We start from the raw sequence: 23,760 nt of genomic DNA, 5'->3' as shown, positions 1-23,760 counted from the left end.
ATGCTTAGAGAAAGTATGCACTGAACTCCAAGTAGCTGCCTCCAAAATATCTTTAGTTGCCACCCCCCTCAAAAAAGCTGTAGAAGTGGCAGTAGCTCTAGTGGAATGAGGCCTAATCCCAGCTGGAACCTCCTTACCATGATGGGAATAACAGAAAGCAATACAAAACCCAATCCACTTAGAAATAGTTTGTTTTGACACAGGCTTGCCCTGAGAACCCAAAGCAAAAGAAACAAACAACTGCTGAGACTGCCTGAACCCTTTAGTTCTGCTCAAATAATATCGCAACTGCCTGTGTATATCCAAGGTGTGCAAAAATTTTTCCCTTTATTTTGGGGATTTGCATAAAAAGTAGGCAAATGAATAGTTTGGTTTAAAGCCACACTAGAAACCACCTTAGGCATAAAGGAAGGATTGATGCGTAAGATACCCTATCCTTATGGAAAATTAAGAAAGGCTCAACTGCCATAAGGGCCTGTAATTCAGAAACCCTTCTACGCAGAGGTAATGGCCAACAAAAAAGCAGTCTTCCATGATAAATATTTCAACTCGGCAGTAGCTGCAGGCTCAAAAGGTTGTAGAGTGAGTTTCTCCAACACAAAATTGAGATCCCAAGCAGGAGTAGGAGCTCTCTGGGGTCTTATATTCTTTGCCCTCTAAGGAATTGCTTAAACAAAGGATGAGAAAACAATGGTGGATCACAGTCATAGTGAGCAGAAATTGCTGCAGCATGAATCTTAATAGAAGAGAAGGACAAACCTCTGTCCAGTAACTCAGCAAGATATTGAAGAGCCACACTTAAATTAGGCTTAGCAACATCAAATTCCTTTGCTGCACTCCAAAATAAAAATCTCTTCCATTTATCTCGTATACTTTCCTTGTACTAGGCCTTCTGGCCTCCAAAATAACATTCAAAACTTGCTCTTGAAGCTGAGACCCTCAGGGTTTAAAACAGAATATGCCAGGCTGTTAGGTGCAGAGAGTGAAGTTTGACATTGAGTAAATGACTGTTCTCTTGAGACAACAGGTGTGGAATCGAAGGCAAAGGCCATGGAGGCTCAACCAGACTTCTCAGTAATGGGTACCAGTGCTGTCGAGGCCAATCTGGAGCTATTAGAATCATCTTTGGCTTGTCCTGTCTGACCTTTAGGAGTACCTTTGGGAGGAGAGGCAGAGGTGGAAAGGCATACACATGAAGATTGCTCCAATTGAAAGAAAGAGCATCCACTTTCCAAGCTGTGGGATGAAACCTTTTTGTGCAAAACTTTGGCAGCTGGTAGTTCAGTGGAGAAGCGAACAGATCTATGTCTGGAGTTCCCATGACACTGTCAATTTCTGAAATACAGGAGGATCAATTTCCACTCGTGGGGATCCATAATTAGTCTGCTCAACACATCTGCTAAGGAGTTCTGTGCTCTCGGCAGAAACCTTGCCTGAAGATTGAGCTGTAAACTGAGAGCAGTCTCCCACAAAATCATTGCTTGCCTGCATAGAGGATAAGAATGTGTTCCCCTTGCTTGTTGATGTACCACATGACAGTTGTGTTGTCTGTTAGAACCAACACCTGCCCTGGAAGAAGTAAATCCTTGAAAGCTATTAATGCAAATTGGACTGCTAACATCTCCTTCAAGTTGATATGTAGATGTTGTAGTCTGGCAGGCCACGTGTCTTGTATCCACTTTCCATTTAGATGAGCTCCCAAGCTTTGTCTGAGGCATCTATCGTTAGAATCTGACTGCCTCTGGCGGGTCACAGAGAGTCCCTTGTTTAGGTGACATTCCTGAGCCCACCACAAAAATTCCTTTTGAATGCAAGGTATTATCTGAATGACAGTGTCCATATCTTGGCAGTGCTGTGTCCATACATTTTGAGATACCATTGTAGCTTCCTCATATGCAGTTTGGCATTGGGAAGCACCAGAATACAAGATGCCATGAACCCCAAGGCTTGAAGGACTGTCCTTGCAGTCAGCCTGGACTGATGAGACAATTGATGGAAGTAAAGGGAAAGATTCTTTTGTTTGTCCGGGGTCAAAAGGCCATCTGGGATGCTGTATTCAGTCTCACACCCAGAAAGCACATGTCTTGAGAGGGTACTAGACTGGACTTTATTTCGTTCACAGAATACCCCAGGCATCTTAGCACTGCTATCACATATTGCAAATGATGAAGAAGCTCCCTTCCTTTGGCCAGAATCAGGCAATCGTCCAAATAAGGATAGATCTGTATTCCTTTTAGCCTGAAGAAAGCTATCACTGGAGCCAGAACCTTTGTGAACACTCTGGGCAGTAGATAAGCCAAAGGGCAATGCAGAGAACTGATAATGAGAAGTCCCAGCCCGAAAACGCAGATACTTCCTGCAACTGGGCCCGATAGGAACATGAAGGTAAGCTTCCTTGAGATCCAGAGTCACCATCCAGTGATCTTTGCCCAGCAGAGGTAAAAGCTGTTGTAACGTCAACATTTTGAACTTGGGAATGTCCAGATAAGTGTTGAGGATAGATAAATCCAAAATTGGTCTCCACGTGTTCCCCTTCTTTGGTACTAGGAACAGGTGAGAATAAAATCCTAGGCCTACTTCTGGCAGAGGAACCGGCTGTATGGCCCCTATTTGCAGCAGCAGAGAAATTTGTTTGTGAGCCTCTATTCTTTGCTGAGGAGGAACGTCTGGCATGCCTTTGAAAGGAGGCAAGGTATGGAAATAAAACCTGTAACCTTGGTGTATAATATCCAATACCCATCTGTCCTGGGTAATTAAACTGCAATTTTCTTTGAAGAGTGCCAACCTTCCTCCCAAAGGTGCTGCCAGACAAGAAGGCTCTGGCAGCTGAAAAGGTAGGTCATTGGGCCTGTTTACGAAAGGACTGGCCCCTGCCCTCACCCAAAGACTGTGCAGGTGAACTCCTGTTCTAGGTCTGAAAGAGCCCTGAGCTCTACCCTACCACGTCTAGATCTTCCCTAGACTGTGAATCATAAGAAGATGCGTCCACCCCTTAGCAGGCCAATTCCTACTAAACTTGGAGGCTGAACTTGCAAAAATCTTTAACAGTCTGCATAGACTTAGCCTTGTCTTCCATTTTCTTTAAAACTGCCTCCACAGGTGAACCAAACAATACATCAGACTGTAAAGGAGCATCTAAAATCCTTGTCTTAACATGGTCAGATAAGTTCTGATCCCTCAGCCAGGCGTGCCTGCGAAGAACTGACCCAGTGGCAGCCACCTAGACGAGGCCTGTACAGCATCAAATCCACATTGTAAAGAATGCTTACCCACATGTTCAGAAACATGTACCAAATCTTGTAATTCTTTACACTCAATGCCTTCTGCCAGAGCATCTACCTTAGACTTCAATTGAGAAAGAAGATAGTTTTGATATTTCAACATGTGAAACTGGCAATTCAAAGCCCTCATAGCTAAGGTGGAAGAAGTATAGACTTTCTTTCCCCATCTATCCAAAGCTCTGGCCTCTTTAACTGGAGGAACCGGATTTTTTACCACCGAGGCCTTGACACCCTTAGGTCCCTGACTAACTGTTTCTGGGTCCGCCCTAGGACTCTTATACAGATATTTATGAGCCTCAGGCACCCTGTAATACCTGTCCGGTTTAACAGGAGCAGGAGGCAAAGAATCAGGATTAAGTGAAGCCTCTGCAAACACATCTTCTACAACATCCAGAACAGGTGGAATAGCCAAAGGCCTATGCTGGGGTAAAAGCAAAATTCCCTAAGCCTTTTCCTGGAATCAGAGAAGTCCTGACCTTCCCACTTAAAATGTTCCCTCATAGAATGAAGAGTCTCTGAAAAAGAAAAATCCTCTGGAGGAGAAGCAGAAGGAGTAGAATCATCCACATCAGAATCAGAATAAGGAGAATACTCCTGCAAGTCTTCAGCCGAAGACTCTGAAACATCGAAACCTGCTCAAAACTCCCCAACTCTGGTTCCACCCTAGGCCTCTTATCAGGAGGGGCAAAGAACCTCTAATCGAAGTAATTAAATCTTCTGCCGTTTTGAGGATGTGCTTCTTGGGCACAGATGCTGAAGAACTTGGAGTGACACCAACAGAAGCTAAACCTGGCCTGCCTCTGGGAGAAGCCTTGGAAACAGAAGGGAGGGCCTAACCACCCTAGGAAGGGAGGGAGTACAGTAACCTGAGAAGCCCCTTCAGCCTGACCTGCCTCCTGATAGGCCACATCCTGCAATATCAAAGTCTCCCCTGGGACTCCAGAGAAGCCTCGGTGGAACCACCGGTTCCACTGACCTCTAAGAACCGGCGTCCGACGCGACTCTTCTTGCCTGGGTTTAGCTGCTTTGTCTTTGCGCTTCTTCGAAGAAGCGTCGAGCATCCGGCGGCATATTGTAATTGCACCGCTTCCGAAGACCAACCTGGCACAATCTAACCTTCTTAATAGTGCGCTTATTAAACCTAGCACAAAAGCGACACCCAACAACGTCGTGCTCAGGCCCCAAACAAGGAATACACAAAGTATGATAATCTCTATGCGGTATCTGCTTCCCACAAGAAATACAGTTATTCACTTTTTCTGACATCCGGTAAACCACTGAGGCAAAAAACTAAAATATTCCCCAAGTACTTAGCCAACTTTGACTCGGTCTGAAACTCCGGTCGAAAAATTTCAGAGCATGACGGCACACTTGCAACGCTGCTTCTGCATCGGACCATGCGGCAAAAAAGACTGAGGATATGACGTCAGTCATGCGCATTTGTACCCTGACGTACTGATGTCAGTCTTAAGCGCCTTGACCGACGTCAGCCTAATACTTTGATATTCGGGCCGACCGAGGACAGCGGACTACCCAAGTGTAAGGACTGCAGCAATGTGAGATGAAGAACATCAGTGCAGTACCCAAGGGTCTCATCAGCAATCTCCACAAGGCACCTTCTTCCTGCACACAAACATCTTCTGATACACAGCTTAACATTGCTGACCACTACAAACAGTATTCCCATTCCATGGGAGACAGGAGTGAAGCTGGCTTAATCCTGGTCATCGGCACATATCCAGGGTCAACCACTAGCCAAGAACAACTTTAAGAAGCATTACTGTTGAAGTTCAATACTATACATTTAATTATTTTCATATCCTACGTGATATATGGATGCCTAATCCTCAGAGTTGAAGTGCATCAGAAGAACCAGAGCAACCTCACATAAAAGCAGTAACATGCACGTCCAATTAGGGAAGAAGGAAAAAAAAGGACACAAGAAGAACTTCTCAGCCAGAATAAGGGCAACAGAAAGCAAAAGGGGTTGGAAGGGAAGAACAGAATACTGCAACAATGAGAAGCAGGACATCAACTGTTATGGTAAGACCTTACAAAACTGTACTCATTAGCATTCAAGAAAAATCTTGATGATTGAATAGGAAATTCACCCTGGGGAAAACCTCTGTTGCTCTGCTCGACAGTGGAACAGGAAAATAATTTTCTTGGGTGGCAAAAGCCATGGTACCTTTTTGGCTGGGCTTGTATAGGCCCCAGGGCCGATAGCCTAGTACCTACCTATGAACCATGTCCTTCCTTATTAGTGCTGCAGTATTCTTTACTACAGGCAGAGTACAAAAGCTACTGGAAAATATGTCAGGAGGAAGGCACAGAACAGCCCTCCAAAAATCCATGAAGAATGGCCTTGGCAACACCTGCTCTGGTCCTGGAAATGACATCCAACTTGCATTGTTTGGTAAAAGTGCGAACAGAAGACCAAGTAGCAGATTCCAAGGAGGATCTAGTATCTAGGATCCATGGTAGAAGAGCAAAAAGAAATGGCCTTAGAAAGCCAGGAGGTGGTGGTTTGCTTAGGCACTGCCAAACCCAATTCTCTGTTATGAAAGCAAACAAAGCTGCTCAGATTTCCGGATATGTTTTGTCTTGTGTAGGTAACATCTGAAGTGTCTACGCAAATCCAAGGAGTGAGGAACCCTCTGATTAGAATTCTGTGAAGGGAAAAATGAAGGAAGAAGAATGGACTGATTCAAGGACAAATCATTAACCACCTAGAGTATGAAGGAATGACTAGTACAGAGAGACACCCTGCCCTTGTGAAAAAAACAAAAAAAGGTGGAACTGCCACGAGTGAATGAAGTTCAGAGACTCTCTTGGCAGACATTAACAGCCACCAACAATACAGCCTTTCAAGTTCAATGCTGTACAGAAGAGGCTGAGTCAATTTCTCCAGAAGAAAATTAAGGCCCCAATATGGAGGAATATGCTTTCCTGGAGGCTGAATATGAAGGGTGCCCTTCAGACATTGCTTAACTTCAAAACTAGAAGCTAGACATGGATACAGAGATAGACAAGTGGAAATGGATGACAAATGAACTTTTACAGATAAATATGCCCAGCCAGAATTACGCAACTGACACAGATAGGAAAGGAGGAATGCCCACATTGTTGACATTGCCCACATTGCTTGTTTATGTACCAGACCACTGACATGTTGTCTGTCTGAACTGTCACTGTTCCCTGAGGTAAGGACTTGTGAAAGTGTTGCAACGCTAGAAACACTGCCCTCAGCTCTAGAACATTGATGTGCAGATTGTACTCCAAGTTGGACCATTGACCTTGGACTGTTTGCCCCTGAAACCCCCCCCCCCCCCCCTATCAGGGAAGCGTCCATGGTTAGAGTTGCTACCGGACTGGGTAATACAAACGGTCGTCCTAGTGTTAGATCTTGACTGTGTATCCACCACAAGAGATCCTTCTTGCAAAAATTCTCATATGCATCCTGCCTAAGGGAACTACAATAAGGGAGGCTGCCATCAAGCCTAGTACTCTTAATATTTGTCATGCAGGGACTCTCTTGCCCTGGAGAAGGACCGAAATTTGATGTCTGAGGTCTGACACTCTTGGTGGGGGGAGAGTAACTTGAGCCAGGGAGGTGTCTAGCTGTGCTCCTATAAATAAGAAACGCTGTGATGGCGATAAGACAGATTTTCCAAAATTCACCGTTATGCCTAGCGAAGAGCAGAGACTGATGGTGTAATCCCTGGCTTGTAGAAGACGATACTCGGTGGTGGCGGATAGGAGCCAGTCTAGATAAGGAAACACCCGGAATCCCCTTCGTCTCAAGTGAGACGCTACCACTGCCATGCATTTGGTGAACACCATGGGGGCTGAGGTGAGGCCAAAGGGCAGAGCGCGAAACTGGAAATGACTGGCTCCCAGCCGGAAGCGCAGGTGATCTCTGGACACCCTGGCCATCTTGATATGGTAGTACGAGCCTGAGATCTATAGAGCACATCCAGTCGCCCTTCTGCAGAAAGGGAAGGATTGACTGTAGCGTGACCATCCGGAACTTTTCCTTTTTCACGAAGGTATTTAATTTGCTGAGGTCTAAAATTGGCCTCCAGTCACCTGTTTTCTTTGGAACTAAAAAGAACCTTGAGTAAGTTCCGGATCCTATTTGGTCCGCCGGGACTGGTTGGATGACTCTGTTTTCGAGCAACCTTCCTATCTCTACGGTTGCCTGGTCTCGCAGACTGGGTGGAACGTCTGGGAGCATTTTGGAGTTGGGTGGCATTTTGATGAAGGGAATGTTGTAGCCACTGGTAACTATGTTTTTTACCCAGGAATCTGATGTAAGATTTAGCCAGGCCTCTGGGTACAAAGCCAAGCGACCCCAGACTGCCTCCAGAGTAGGACAGTCGGGCCTGCACTGAGGAGTGCTGGAAGGGCTTCCCAGAGAAAGTCTCTATGTCGCCCTGATATTGCGGACCCCCTCTGCTGGCTGGGCGGCGTCTTCCGTTTCTTCCCCCTCCTCTGCCTCTGGAGGGGGCGTCACTTTGGGTGTGCTGAAAAGATCCCCAGAGTCTTTCGGAACCACATTTTTCCTCCTCGTTGCCCTTTAGGGTAGGGTCTACATGGGATGGAAAAACGGACCCCTACAGCAGACAGGGTCTTCCCTTCTTGTTCACACCTCGTGAGAGTCTCCTACTTTGGGCCCAAACAAGGAGGCACCATCAAAGGGGGCGTTGGCAAAGGAAGACTTAAAGGCTTCCGCAAAGGAGCATAAGCGCAACCAGGATTGCCTTCTCAGGGCGATCGCTGAAGCTGCCGCTCTACTCGACCCTTCGGCTGCGTATGAAATCAGCCTCATGGATGAGTTCACTATGGAGCTTAGGGTGTTAAGTTGCGCTGGCACTTTGTCGGCAACAGCAGCATCTGTGTTTCCCTGGAGAGTATCTCCCAGTTCCTTAATGAGATCTCTCTGTAAATGCGTGAAATGCGTAAGGTAGTTGAGCGATCGGATGGAAAAAGTCGCCAAACTAAATATGCGCTTCCCATATCTGTCTATTGTCCTAGAATCCTTATTAGGAGGATGGACAGAGGAAGATGATTCAGACATCTTTCTTAGTGGCCGCTGCCACCACCATAGTATCCACGGGAACCCCTTTTGTAAGATAAGATTTGTCCTGGGGGGCCGTCATGTATTTATTTGGCTTACGAGGGACTGGTTCCACTGTATCGGGCGTTTCCCAAGCCCTCCGGGCTATTAGATCCATGAGATAGTCAAATGGCGGAGTCACCCAGGAGGTAGAAGGTTGAGTCCCAAATGCCTTCAGCAAGACCGATTCATCCACAGAAGGGGTAAGGGTTTGCCCGTCTCCCCTTTGTTTCAGGATTTCCAAAATGTCTGCAAACGAGACATCCTCAGAGGGGGACCCTTCTGTTTCATCTAAATCGGTGTCAGATGTGAGAGATTCCTGGGGGGAATCTACGTGCCTCCTCTTGCACAATCGTTTCCTCGGAACATCCTCAGCGGGAGCTTCTGGGGATGCATCTGAGGAACCAGAGTCGCCCTGTGGGGACTTCTGAGGCTTTGAGTCTCGACGCTTGGTAGGAGCCGAAGGCACAGAAGCAGAATGCGGACCTTTTGGGGAAGAAGAAGATACTGATGAAGTATGTGTCTGATCAGACAAGACCTTCCTCATGATGTCAAAGGCACCGGTGCCCCGACCGGAAGATCCGACCCGATCCGAAGAAGGTGGTCGTTTCTCCGGAATCTGAACCACGGGCTCCGACACCGAGGACGGATCCGAACTGATCTGGGCCGAGGCACCGAGGGGAATAGTCAGAACAGATACCTCGGTTCGACTGTCCCCCCTGGAACCTAGGAAAGATCTTCGGCTCCGAGACTCTCCGTCTGGTTCCGAAGGAATCGAGGTCAACGGAGCCGATAGCACTACTGGAGGCTTCGGCACCGAGGGCTCTACAATCATCGGTTCTTCGATTCCTAGCTCCGATGACTCGACGGGTCTCAGAGGAGGAAGTGTTGAGGGAAAAGGAATAGTCTCGAGTTTCGAAACCAGCTGGGACGAAACCTCGATTAGTTTGGACAAAGCCGAGTTCTCCATAAGCTTCTGTACCACTCGGTCCACATCGGAGTCGGAAAGGGGCGAAGAACGGGTCGAAGGGATCGAAGCCGTCACCAAGCGAAGGACAGCAGACGGTGGTACCTCTGACACTGGCTCCAAGACCTGAGCCTCGGGTCAGAGATAAACGCTCGACACCTGGCACAGAGGTCATAGGAGCCGGCGTCCGAATCTGAAAAGAGGTGCTCGGAGCCGATGACTTGGGCTCCGACACTCTTAAGACTTCAACCCCTTCGAAGACTTGGATACCTGTTCAGCCTTGTCCAGGGCCTCTTGAAAATCGGGTTTAAGCAACCCTCTGTCAACCAACTTCCTGCGCCTTTCCAGCATGACCCTCCCACTAAAGGAATGACAAATGGAACAGTCTTCCTGCAAGTGGAGAGGGCCATAGACGCAGGATAAGTGGTTGTCAGTAATGGACATCTTCTGTCCGCACTGACACCTTTTAAAGCCAGATTTGGCTTTCTCTGACATTTTTGAAAAAGTCCAAAAAAACACAGCACACTTAAGAAAAACACTATATAACACTAAGTGTAATAATTTTAAAAGTTTGGAATAATAATCAACAGTTTAAATCTAACCTAATATATATATAAAAATCCAAAACACACAGCACACTATGATATATATATATATATATATATATATATATATATATAATAAAAGGGAGAGAGTTATGGCAAAAAATTTTAAACTACTGTCAATCCTGACAGAAAACCCCCCTAGGCCTTGACTAGAAAAAATTAAACTAACTAATCTAGTCTAAATACAGTCACAAAAAAAAACACCTATACTATATTATTTATTTAAACACTAAGAAATAACTATAAATCTGTAAAAAAAAAAAAAAAAGAAATATATATCAAGAATATAGAAAAAATATACTGGCCCGAGCCTCTCATATGCGATCTGCTGCTAGCGGCAAACTAGATCTGAGGGTTAGCACCTGAGGATCATGGGATATCACTGTGCCTAGAGCTTTCTCGAAGATGCGGAGCTAGTGATGCGGCAGACTCGGAGCCGAGGATCGGCTCCGAACCCTGTGTGTAAGAACAAACGGCGAGATTGAACAATTTCACATTAGCAGTTAACCCCCCCCCCCAAGTTGGAAGAGAAAAGCCAGGACATACCCAGTCATGTGGGTCTAAATTAATGGCCCTGAAGGACAAAGTAGCAGAAATATAAATTTTTCCCCCGTATGTCTTCACATAACAGTTGCCCTTATCAGAAAGTAAAAGCATGGAACAGGATAACAGCTTGGACGGCTTATCTATGGACATGGAAACAGCAGTAGGATCAGATGAAGGACTTTTTACACAAACATTTGCGATTCTCAAGGACTTTATAAAATCTGTCTGGTTTCTTAAGGGCCATAGGCTGAGAGTCAGAAGCCTGAGAAGTTGCAGGAAAGGTATGCAAAAGGGTATCTAAAACAGGAGGAACTGCAGAATGTTGGGTTGAGTCCATATGTAAGAGTGTATCAGAAACCTGAGAACAAACCCACTTAAAGTGTTTCAACATGTGGACCACTGTATCCCAAAAAGATAATTCTTCAAAAGAATAAAAGGACAGTGACTCTTCCTCATCAGACACCAAGATGAGAGAAGAGTGGATATGGGAGGAGTATGCTACAGACTCTTCACCAGAATTCAACTCATCAGAAGACTCAGAATCTCTAGGTTTTTTAAAAGGGGTAGAAGACAGTACAGTTGTGTACACTTACCATAAATGTAGATGTTCAAGTGTATTCACTGTTGCAGTCATTACATTTGGGTTATCTGCTGGCAGGTAGCCCTCAGTCGGCCTGATTAACAGTCTTGGGTCCTGCGTCGGTTGCCGTCTCTTCCATGACATCAGGTCGTCAGGGGTATAAAACATGCAGCAGATGTCATTACATCAGTTTTTCTTGCCTCAGATATCAGGTGCCCCCCTAATGGGAAGCAATTAAATCTATAAATATAGAAGGTTATACCTCAAACAAAAAAGCAAATACACCAAAAAGCTTTTAAGCACTGAAAAGGAGAGAAGAGGTATAGCCAAACGAAGTCAGGGGGCTGGAGGGAGGGTAACCAGGACTGCAACAGTGAATACACTAACATCTACATGTATGGTAAGTGTACACAACTGTACTATGTTCTTCGTGTTTCACTGCTGCAGTCATTACATTTGGGAAGATTCCCAAACTAAGGATGGGAGGAGGAATTTAGCTAGCATTAGGACCAGCTATAAGGCCCTGCAAAATGGCAGTGGCAAAGCCGGCTCTGGATTTAGAGAAAACTGGCAAATGATAAAGCTTGGTGAAAGTATGCACAGAACTCCAGGTAGCAGCTTCTACGATGTCCCTGGTAGGTACACCTCTGAGAAAGGCTGTAGAGGTAGATGCAGCCCTTGTTGAGTGGGATCTGATCCCCTGTGGGACAGGTTTTCCATGGTGCTTATAACAGAAGTGAATGCAATGGGCTATCCATTTGGAGATCATTCGCTTTGAAATAGCCTTCCCCTCTGTCCCTGCAGCAAATGCCACCAGCAGTTATTCAGATTTCCTTTGAGGTTTAGACCTGTCCAAGTAGAATCTAAGTTGTCTGTGCACATCTAAGGAGTGCAGTATCTGTTTCCCTTTGTTCTGTGGATTAGGAAAGAAGGTAGGCAAATGAATGGACTGATTAAAGGCCACACTGGATACCACCTTTGGCATGAAGGATTGGCCCTGAGGGACACCCTGTCCACATGAAAGATGATGACAGGCTCCACTGCCATAAGGGCCTGTAATTCAGATACCCTTCTTGCTGAAGTGATGGCGAAAAGGGAAGCTGTTTTCTAAGAAAGGAATTTTAAATCTGCAGTAGCAGCTGGCTCGAAAAGAGGAAGGGTGAGTTTCTCCAATGCAAATTTAAGGTCTCAGGCTGGAGTTGGAGCTCTCCTGGGTGGTCTTAATTTTTTGGCCCCTCTGAGGAACTGCTTGAGCAGTGGAAGAGAGAAGAGGGGAGGTTCTGTGTTATAATGAGCTGAAATGGCTGAGGCATGAATTTTTATTGAGGAAAAAGACAGGCCCTTCTGAAGTATCTCAGTTAAGTATTGTAACATCTGAGGTAAATTGGGCACTGCTGTGCTCATCCCTTCAGATTGGTTCCAGGCACAGAATCTTTTCCATTTTTCAGCATAAGATTTTCTAGTACTAGGCCTCCCTGCCTCTAAAATGACATCCATCACTGGTTTACTAAGGGATGGTAAAGAAGAGCTTAGGTAATCATTGCTAGGTTCAGTGTTTGAAGCTGAGGGTGCAGAATCTGGTTCTCCTGCTGAGACAGCAGGGTAGGAGTCTGAGGCAGGTGCCATGGGGCCAACAGTGACACACTGCGCAGGAGGAAGTGCCTGTGTTGGCGTGGCCAGTTTGGTGCAATCAAAATCATCCTTGGTTTGTCTTGTTTGATCTTTGGTAGTACTTTGGAGAGCAGAGGCAGAGGAGGAAAATCATAAACTGATAGGTTTTTCCAGCTGAAGGACAGAGCATCCACTTTCCAAGCTTGTCTGTGGGGAGTCCTTGCACAAAATTTTTCCAATTGATAGTTCTGGGGAGAGTCAAACAGGTCTATATCTGGGCTCCCCCATTTGCTTGTCAACATGTTGAAAATCCTTGTTTCCTGTTTCCACTCGTGTGGGTCAATGAGGGTTCTGCTTAGTCCATCTGCCAGTGTATTTAGTTTTCCTGGCAGGAACTGAGGTTGTAGATGTACTTGGTAGCTCGAGGCGGTGTTCCACAATGCCATGGCTAGTCTGCAGAGGGGGTAAGAATGTGCACCCCCTTGCTTGTTTATGTACCACATAACAGTCTTTACCATTTATTGTCCTGGAAGAATGTGGTCCTTGAAGGCTGTCAGAGCATTCTGAACAGCTAACATTTCTTTATGATTGATGTGAAGGTGCATTTGAATTGGGTTCCATTTGCCCTGAATGCACTTCCCTGCCAGGTGCACCCCCCCATGCATAGTCTGATGCGTCTGTTGTTAGTGTTTGGGTGGCAGGGGTAGTGTGAATGGTAGTCTCTTGTTTTGGTGTCAGGCCTCTGCCCACCAAAGGAACTCTAGACGTAGACAAGGAATGATAGGAATCATTGCATCTAGACCCTGAGAATGTTGACACCATAGGCTTTTTAGATACCACTGTAGTTTCCTCATATGCAGTCTTGCATATGGAATTAGAAGAATGCAAGAGGCGATGAACTTGTAGTATTTGCCTTGCAGATTGTAGGGTTTTTGTGACCACTTGTTTGAAGTAGGTTGTGTCAAGTGATTTTGTTTCTCTGGCGTGAGGAAAGCCATTTGGGAAGTTGTATTCAAGCTTGCTCCCAGGATTATAATTTGTTGACAGGGTGCCAGGTGTGATTTCTTTTCGTTTATGGTGTACCCCAGACAAGTTAGCACCCTCTGTACAAAAGCCAGATGATTCAAAAGTATGTCCTGGTTTTCTGCCTGAATTCGACAATCGTCCAGGTATTGGTATATTTGAATATTTCTTTGCCTGCAAAATGCAATGACTGGAGCTAGGCACTTTGTGAATACCCTGGGAGCAGTAGATAAGCCAAAGGGCAGTGCAGAGAAAGTACAGTTTTGTACCCACCATAAATGTAGATGTTAGAGTGTCTTCACTGCTGCAGTCATTACACTTGGGTTATCCTGCCGTCAGGCAGTCCCACAGTCGGCCAGAGTTCCAAAGTCTTGGTCTGGCATCAGTTGCTGTTGCTTCTTCCCTGACGTCAGTGCACTAGGGGTATATAAGATGCAGCCGACGCAGTTTTCTTCAGTTTTTCTTGCCCCAGATTGTCAGGTGCCCCCAAATAGGTAGGCAATACATATTGCTAATAAAACATACAACAAGGTAGAACAAAACCTTCAGTTACCAGCAAATACACCACATAGGTAGTATAGGGTAGAAAGGTATCGATTAGTCCCAGCTAAGAAACAGGGGATAGCGGGTGGGTAACCAGGACTGCAGCAGTGAAGACACTTGAACATCTACATTTATGGTAGGTACAAAACTGTACTATGTTCATCGTGTTTCACTGCTGCAGTCATTACACTTGGGTTGAATCCCAAAGTTGAGTTAGGGTGGCTGGTTCTATAGAGGATTTGGGGTGGCTAAGAGGCCCTGCAGCATTGCAATGGCAAAGCCAGCTCTGGATCTAGAATAAAGAGACAAGTGAAAATGCTTGGCAAAGGTGTGCACTGAACTCCAAGTTGCAGCTTCCAAGATATCTTTGGTAGGTAACTCCTCTAAGGTAGACAGCTGAAGTGGCTGTTGCTCTGGTGTACAGCCAACATCTCTTTTTGATTGATGTGAAGATGCATTCGGTCTGCGGTCCACTTGCCCTGAATACATTTTCCTGCCATGTGTGCTCCCCAGGCGTAATCTGAAGCATCTGTTGTTAGTGTCTGCCTGGCTGTGGGTAGAGTGAAAGGCTGTCCCTTGTTGAGGTGAAATGCCTGTGCCCACCATCGAAACTCCTGTTGTAGGCAGGGAATTAGCGGTATTACTGCTTCCTAACTGTGACAGTGTTGAGTCCACACACTTTTTAGGTACCATTGTAATTTCCTCATATGCAGTCTGGCATATGGAATTAGTAGTATGCAGGATGCCATGAATCCCAAGACCTGCAGAATTTTTCTTGCAGGGAGTTGGGTCTTTGTTGCCATCAATTGAAAGTACTGAATCAGTTGTCTTTGCTGGTCTGGCGTGAGATAAGCCATCTGGGCCATAGTATTTAAGCTGGCACCCAGGAATATTATCTCTTGTGAGGTCACTAGTTTTGACATCTTTTCGTTTACTGTGTACCCTAGACAAATTAGCAGCCTTTTTACAAATGCCAGATGCTTTAGAAAAATGTCCTTGCTCTCTGCTTGAATAAAGCAGTCGTCAGGTATGGATATATTTGAATTCCTTTTTGTCTGCAAAATGCAATTACTGGTGCCAGGCACTTTGTGAAGACCCTGGGCACAGTAGATAAGCCAAAGGGCAGTGCAGAGAATTGGTAATGCATTGAACCAGCTATGAATCTGAGGTATCTTCTGCAATTTTGTCTGATAGGGACATGCAGGTATGCCTCTCAGGTCCAAAGTAACAAGCCAAGCCTTCTTGCCCAGCATGGGAAGAAGCTGCTGTAGTGTCAACATTTTGAATTTCGGAACATCCAGGTAAGTATTTAGAGTAGAAAGGTCTAGTATGGGTCTCCAGGCTTTGTCCTTTCTGGGGACCAGAAAAAGTCTTGAGTAAAATCCTTGTTCCTGTCGTGGCACTTTTTGAATAACTCTCATGTCCATGAGGGCTGTAATTTGTTTTTGTGCCTCTGCCCATTGATTTTGTGGCAGGTCTGGCATTCCTTTTAGCCTTGGTAGAGTGTGAAAGTGGAACCTGTAACCTTGAGACACAACATTCAGAACCCATTTGTCTTGGGTGATTATATGCCAATTTTGAGAAAAAAGTGCAAGTTTTCCCTCTAAGGGAGCTGCCAAAAAGTAAGTGCTTGGCATTCGAAGGGGGAAGTCATTGGGACTGTTTCCTGTAAGGTTGTGACTTGTCTTCACCTCCTTTTGGGGTTGAAGTACCCCACTGTCGTGGTCTGCAAGAGCCTTGGGGCTGAGATCTGCCTCTTGGGCGTCTGTATCTGCCTCTTTGTGGTCTGTCTGACACTGGAAAGGACCAATTCTTTGAAGGCCAATTTCTGCTAAATCTAGGTGGCTGTACCTGTAAGAAATCCTTCACCGTTTGCATAGATTTTGACTTATCCTCCATTTTCTTTAATACCTCTTCTGCCTTAGCAGGAAATAAAATATCCTGCTGTAAAGGAGCATCCAATAATTTAGCCTTAACAAGATCAGGTAAACCTTGTTCTTTTAACCAAGCATGCCTTCGAATCACAGATCCTGTAACTGCTGCTCTACAAGAAGCCTCTAATGAATCAAAACCACATTGCAGAGTATGTTTGCCCACTTGTTCAGCTGCATGCAATAGCTCCTGTATTTCCTTATAGTCAGGTTGTTCTGAACTTGTAATCATTTTCTGCTTTAACAGAGACATTAAATATTGTTGGTATTTAAGCATGTGAAACTGGCAATTTAAAGCTCTAACTGCTAAAGTTGCAGAAGTGTAAACTTTCTTCCCCCATCTGTCTAATGCTCTAGAATCCCTGTCAGAGGGAACAGGATTCTTAACCGTGGAAGCCTTTACCCCTTTGGGACCCTGGGAAATAGTTTCTGGGTCAGCAACAGGGTTTTTATAAAGAAATTTGTGAGAGTCAGGGACTCTGTAGTACCTGTCTGGCTTGACTGGAGCAGGGGGCAAAGAATCAGGATTTAAAGAGGATTCAGAGAACACAATATCTAACAATGGCGGTATAGCAAGGGGTCTGTGCTGAGGTAATAAAAGAAAATCTCTGAGCCTTTTCTTGGATTCTGAGCAATCCTGGCCCTCCCAATGGAAATGCTCCCTCTATGTAAAGTTTCCCCAAAAGAATAATCCTCTGGAGGAGAGGCTGAAGGAATTGATTCTTCAGCCACAGAGTCCTCTTAGGGGGGTAAAGAGTATCATTGGTCTGAAGAGGAATCAGAGTAAATTGAAACCTGGTCAGAGGAATCTTAGTCTGTATCCTGCCTAGGCCTTTTATCAGGAGGGGGATGGGTACCCCTAATCAGAGTAATTAAGTCTTTGGCCATTTTGAGCATCTGTTTTTTAGGCATGGAGGACAGTCCAGGTGAATGCTGTACTTGCTTCTTTGTCTTTAATGGAGTTTTAGACTTGGCTGTAGTTTTTATGGTAATCTGTGAAAGTCTGAAAAAGTACAGTTTTGTACCTACCATAAATGTCGATGTCCGATAGATATGCAACTGCAGTCATAACATATGGGTTTTCCTGCCTCAGGCAGCCCTCGGTCGGACGGATTCCAAAGTCTGGGTCCGACGTCGGCTGATGTCGCATATCTCTCCGGCGTCAGAGCGGCTGGAGTACATAAGCATCAGCCGACGCCATCTTCTTCAGTGTTTCTTGCCCCAGATGCCAGGTGCCCTCCAAGGAAGGCTGTAATCAAATTGGAAGACAAAAACAGGTTTCCAGACAAATAAATAAGCAATAAACAGATACACCATAACAGATATCCCCAGCTAGGATAACAGGGAGAGGAGTGGACCCAAGGAATAGAGGGGAAGGAGGGAAAACCCGACTGCAGTTGCATATCTATCGGACATCTACATTTATGGTAGGTACAAAACTGTACTATGTCCTTCAAGAATGCAATTGCAGTCATAACATATGGGTTGAATACCATAGCTTAGCTGGGGGAGGTGGAATGCTCTAAGAAAAGGATGGTGTAGCTATCAATCCCTGCAGGACTACCGAAGCAAAGCCTGCTCTGAATCTGGAATATAAAGGGAGGTTGTAGTGTTTGGAGAATGTATGCACGGAGCTCCATGTAGCAGCTTCTAGAATGTCTTTTGTAGGCACCCCTCTTAAGAATGCTGTAGAGGTGGCTGTAGCTCTGATGGAGTGTGGTCTGACATTGGCTGGTACACTCTTTCCATGGAAGGAACAACATAATCTGATGCAATGTCCAATCCATTTTGAAATAGTCTGTTTGGAAATTGCTTTTCCTTGTACTCCAGGGGCGTAAGCTACAAAAAGCTGATCAGACTTCCTATTGGCCTTGGTTCTGTCCAGGTAGTAGCGAAGTTGTCTGTGAATGTCCAAGGTATGCAACAGTCTTTCCCCTTTGTTCTCAGGATTGGGAAAGAAAGTAGGCAGGTGAATTGCTTGATTTAAAGAAACCCTAGATACCACTTTTGGCAGAAAGGTAGGGTTGGTTCGTAAGGAGACCCTGTCTCTATGAAAGGTTATGAACGGTGGTATTGCCATTAGGGCCTGTAATTCCGAAACCCTTCTTGCTGAGGTAATTGCCAACAGGAAAGCTGTCTTCCATGAGAGAAATTGTAAGTCCACAGAAGCTGCTGGCTCAAAGGGGGGTAGAGTCAGTTTTTCTAGGACATAGTTGAGGTCCCAAGCTGGTACTGGGGCCTTTTTTGGTGGCTTTATGTTCTCGATTCCCCTAAGGAATTGCCTTAACAAAGGATGTGAAAACACAGGTGGATCAGTATTGTATCTAGCTGAAATAGCTGAAGCATGTATTTTTATGGAAGAATATGAGAGTCCATTCTGTAGCATATCTGCCAAATATTCCAGAATGAGTGGGATGTTCAATAATGATGCATCATGACCCTTGCTGGTATTCCAAATGTTGAATCTCTTCCATTTTGCTGAATAAACCTTTCTGGTGGATGGTCTTCGGGCTTCTGTTAGTATCCGCTGAACTTCCTTGGAGAGAGATAGATTGAGGTTATTCATGGGATCTCCCAAGCTGTTAGCTGCAGCGTCTGAATGTTGGGATGTACTGTCTTGAAGTTGTGTTGAGTCAAAAGTTGGGGCCATTGGGGAAGGGCCCACTTTTTGTTGCGACATATGCTCCGTAGTAGTGGGTACCAGTGTTGTCTTGGCCAGTCTGGAGCTATTAGGATCCCCTTGAGCTTCTCTGCTTTGATCTTTAGTAGTACTGTGGTCATCAGTGGCAGAGGTGGAAATGTATAGACTTTTAGGAAGTTCCAGTTGAATGAGAGAGCATCTATTTTCCATGCTTGTGGATGATATGTCCTTGAACAGAACTTTTGTAGATGATGATTGAGGTGGGAGGCAAATAGGTCTACTTCTGGCCTGCCCCATGTCGAGGTGAGTCGTATGAAGATTTCTGGATGTAACCTCCACTCGTGGGGGTCTAGGAAATTCCTGCTTAGGCTGTCCGCCAGCACATTGTCTTTGCCTGGAACAAACTGGGATTGCAACTGTATGTTTAAGCTCAGTGATTTTTCCCAAAGATTCATTGTCAGTCTGCAAAGGGGTAAGAATGGGTGCCCCTGCTTGTTTATGTACCACATCACAGTGGTGTTGTCTGTCCGTATTAGCAGGTGGCCTTGCTGAAGTTGTTGTCGAAAGGCCTCGATGGCATGCATTACTGCCAGCATTTCTTTTGGTTGATATGCAGATGTGTTTCCTTTGGAGACCATTGTCCTTGAATACATCTGCCCTCCATGTGCGCCCCCCATCCAAGGTCTGAGGCGTCTGTGGTCATTGTCTGTGTTATTTGAGGTTTTTTGAATGACATACCTGTGTTTGCCTGACTTACCGAGGCCCACCATAGAAATTCCTTTTGTAGGCATGGAATGAGCGGTATGGTTGTCTCTAGGTTGTTGCTGTGTTGAGACCATAAACTTTTTAGGTACCATTGAAGTTTTCTCATGTGTAATCTTGCTAATGGAACCAGGAGAATGCAGGATGCCATGTAACCCAGGGCCTGTAGGAATCTCCTTGCAGTCATCTGGGTGAGCTTTGCCAAACCTTTGAAATAATGAGTTAACTTCTTTTGCTGGTCTTCTGTCAGGTAAGCCATTTGACAGGCTGTGTCTAGTTTGGCTCCTAAGAAGGTTATTTTCTGGGATGGCTGAAGTCTTGACTTTTGGAAGTTGACTGTGTATCCCAGAGCTTGTAGCAATTATATGACATAATTCAAGTTTTTTGTCAAAATCAGTTTGTTGTCTGCTTGTATGAGGCAGTCGTCCAGGTACGGGTAAATTTGGATCCCCTGGAGCCTGCAATGAGCAATTACTGAAGCCAGGCATTTCGTGAAAACTCTGGGCGCAGTAGATAAGCCAAATGGCAATGCTGAGAATTGATAATGCTCTGGCCCTGCAAGAAATCCGAGGTATCTTCTGCAGCTGTGTCTGATAGGGACATGCAGGTATGCCTCCTTGAGGTCCAGAGTAATCAGCCAAGACCCCTTGCCCAGCATGGGAAGGAGTTGCTGTAAAGTCAGCATTTTGAACTTTGGTACTATGAGAAAAGTGTTTAATGCGGACAAATCCAATATTGGTCTCCACTGAGTTTCTTTTCTTGGAACAAGGAACAGTCTTGAGTAAAACCCCTGGCCTTGTTCTTGTTGTGGAACTTTTTCTATTGCTTTGATCTGAGCAAGCAGAGAAATTTGCTTTATAGCCTCTGCCCTCTGGTTTTGTGGTAGGTTTGGCATGCCTTGTTTCCTTGGCAAGGTATGAAAGTGGAACCTGTAACCTTGGTCTACAATGTCCAAAATCCATTTGTCCTTTGTCAATCTGTGCCAATTGTCTGAAAACAGAGATAATTTTCCGCCCAAAGGAGCTTCTGTTTGCTCCTTGGTCAGCGGGAGTAGAGGAAAGTCATTGAGATTGTCCCTGTGGGGCAGGAGAAACCCCTGTGTCACTTCTTTGGTTTGCTGGTTGCCATTGTCGTCCCCTGTAGGAACCTCTGTATTGTCCTCTTCCTCGCCATGCCTGTTTTGCCCCTTTGAAATCTTTCAGGATTAGGAAAGGACCAGTTTTTTGAAGGCCAATTCCTGCTGAATCTGGGTGGCTGAACCTGGAGGAAATCTTTGACTGTCTGAAGTGACTTGGCTTTTTCCTCAATGGACTTTAACACATCTTTAGCATTAGCACCAAAAAGCTTGTTCTTTTCCAAGGGTGCATCAAGAAGTTTTGCCTTAACATGATCTGGTAGAGGTTGTTCTTTTAACCATGCATGTCTACGAATGACCGCCCCTGTCATAGCTGTCCTACATGAAGCTTCCAATGCATCATATCCACACTGAAGAAAGTGATTGCTAACTTGCTGAGAGTTATGTACAGCCTCCTGCAAAGACTTCCTATCTAAAGGTTCAGGAGAGGCCAAAGTTTTCTGTAAATCATCTAACAGGTAATCCTGATATTGAAACATATGAAAGAGACAATTGAGAGCTCTCATAGATAAAGTAGTGGAGGTGCAAACCTTCTTCCCCCATCTCTCTAATGACCTAGCTTCCCTGTTGGAAGGCAAAGGATTTTGGAGGTGGTAGCTGAAACCCCTTTCGGTCCCTGTGAAATTGTTTATAAATCAACAGCATGGGCCCTAAAGAAATGAGAATGTGTTTCTGGGACCCTATAGTATCTGTCAGGCTTGGCAGGAGCAAGAGGAAGAGTATCAGGGGTAACACTGGAGTCAGAGTATAGATCATCCAAAACATCAAGCACAGGAGGTATAGCTAAGGGCCTGTGTTGGGGCTTTTTAAGGAAGGTTCGAAGGCGCTTTCTGGAATCAGAATATTCCTGGCCTTGCCACTTAAAATGTTCCCTCATGGAATGCAGAACTTCCCCAAAAGAAATATCCTCAGGAGGGGAGGCCGAGGGGATGGAGTCCTCTGCATCTGAGTCCTCATAGGTCTGGAAAGGCTCTTCCTGGCTATCGGAGTGAACAGAGTCCTCAGAATTTTCATCTGAAGGGAGAGGGTCAGAGGGCTCAACCCTGGGCCTCTTATCAGGAGGAGGCTGGGATCCTCTCTCAGGATGGGCCTGGGAACCTCTGATCATGGAAATTAAGTCTGCGGCCATAGTCATGATTTGTGTTTCAGGAGTAGGCTGAGGTAAGGCTTTAGCAGTAAGGTGCTTGGTCTTGCTGGCTGCCTTAGCACGTGTGTAGGCCTTGATAGACATGGACATGGGAGGCCTAGCAGCTCCACGTGCAGGAGTGACCTTATCCACAGCAATGGTCTCGGGCATTTCCTCGGTTTCAGTATCCGGAGGAAAATCAATAACTGGCGGTGTGATCTCCGGTATCGGAGGTATCGGTAATGCGGTGTCTTCGGTTCGGAGCGGTGGAATAACCGCCTCAGAGGGAACCGGGGCACTCGCGGTAGGTTTTGGCGTGGTGTCGGTGGAATACACGGGCCGAGGATGTCGGTCCTGGTCTTTTCGTTTCTTAGGAGTCTGCGATGTCGGTAGTTCCGACGGCATTGTATAATCGAATTTTTGCCGAAAAAGACTTCAGCGAACTCCGCCCGGCGCCTGAGAGTGCGCTTATTGAAGAGAGCACAGGCGGCACAGGCCGAGCCGTCGTGGTCTGGGCCAAGGCAAGGAAGGCAGTAAGAATGGAAATCCTTATGAGGTATTTGTTTACCACAAGACAAACAATTATTTACTTTTTCAGTAATTTCTGACATCGGCTGAGGCAAGAAAAGGTCCCCAACAGGGTACTTAGCTTTTTTGATGACTTCGGATCGAAGAATACAGGAGCTGACCGACTGGCACTTGCGAACTGCTTCTGCTTCGGGCACCGCGTGGCAAGAAAGACTGAAGAAGATGGCGTCGGCTGATGCTTATGTACTCTAGCCGCTCTGACGTCGGAGAGATATGCGACATCAGCCGACGTCGGACCCAGACTTTGGAATCCGGCCGACCGAGGGCTGCCTGAGGCAGGACAACCCATATGTTATGACTGCAGTTGCATTCAGTTGCATTCTTGAAGGACACCACCCTCAGAAGCCGATGCCTGCTCAGCGGCTCCGGACCCATCTGAAGGGTTAGTTTCCGTAGGCCCAACACCTTGAGTATCCAGAGGCCTAGACATCTCCACATGGGAGTCGGAGGCTGCCTTTGGCTCTGAGGTAGCGGGTGTCAGGGGCTGCGAAAACGCCTCACTGAGAACCGGCGACTGGCCTAGAAGAGGCTTCGTCAGTTTTGGGCCTCGGATGCCTGTCCTTATCCTTGTCTTTGCGTTTTTTGTGTATTCCGGTTGTCGGTTGTTCCGACGGCATGGTATAATTAAACCTTCGTCCAAAGTAATGGCGAGCAAAATCAAACCGACGTTTAATAGTGCGCTTGTTAAATCTAGCACAAAACCGACAACTAGTGACGTCGTGGTCTGGGCCTAGGCATGGAATACAGTAAGAATGAAAATCCTTGTGAGATATTTGCTTCCCACAAGAAATACAATTATTAACTTTTACTGACATCGGTATGAGGCAAGAAAAAGTTTCCCCAACGGGGTACTTAGCTTTATTGAAGACTTCGGTTCTGAAAATTCGAATTGAAAATCTCAGGAGTCGGCCGACCGGCACTTGCAAACTGCTTTTGCTTTGGGCACCGGGCGGCAAGAAAAACTGGAGAAAATGGCGTCGGCTGCATCTTGTATACCCTGGCGCACTGACGTCAGGGAAGAAGCGACAGCAACCGACGCCGGGCCATGACTTTGGAACTCTGGCCGACTGCGGGACCGCCCGACGGCAGGATAACCCAAGTGTAATGACTGCAGCAGTGAAACACGATGAACATCTGATAGTGCGTGTAGCCGGCTTTGAAGTGTAGGTATCTTCTGTAAGATTCCCTGATTGGGATGTGCAGATATGCTTCCTTTAAATTTAGTGTTGCCAACCAGGCATCTTTGCCTAGCATAGGAAGCAACTGATGAAGAGTCAGCATCTTGAATTTTGGAATTACCAA

At 45.8% G+C, this 23,760-nt stretch overlaps 1 protein-coding gene across 2 annotated transcripts in view; it reads right to left on the bottom strand.

Moving 5' to 3' along the window:
• SLAIN2 (SLAIN motif family member 2) overlaps nucleotides 1-23,760 on the bottom strand; it is a 1,031,976-nt gene that overhangs the window by 223,313 nt on the left and 784,903 nt on the right. The gene's annotated exons all lie outside the window — the stretch shown is intronic.

The sequence above is a fragment of the Protopterus annectens genome, chromosome 14.part0, assembly GCF_019279795.1.
Source record: "Protopterus annectens isolate FY-2018-M chromosome 14.part0, PAN1.0, whole genome shotgun sequence".
In the NCBI taxonomy this organism is placed as follows: Eukaryota; Metazoa; Chordata; order Ceratodontiformes; family Protopteridae; genus Protopterus; species Protopterus annectens.
Note: the sequence above shows the minus strand (reverse complement) of the source record. Positions and strands in the feature narration are given on the sequence as shown.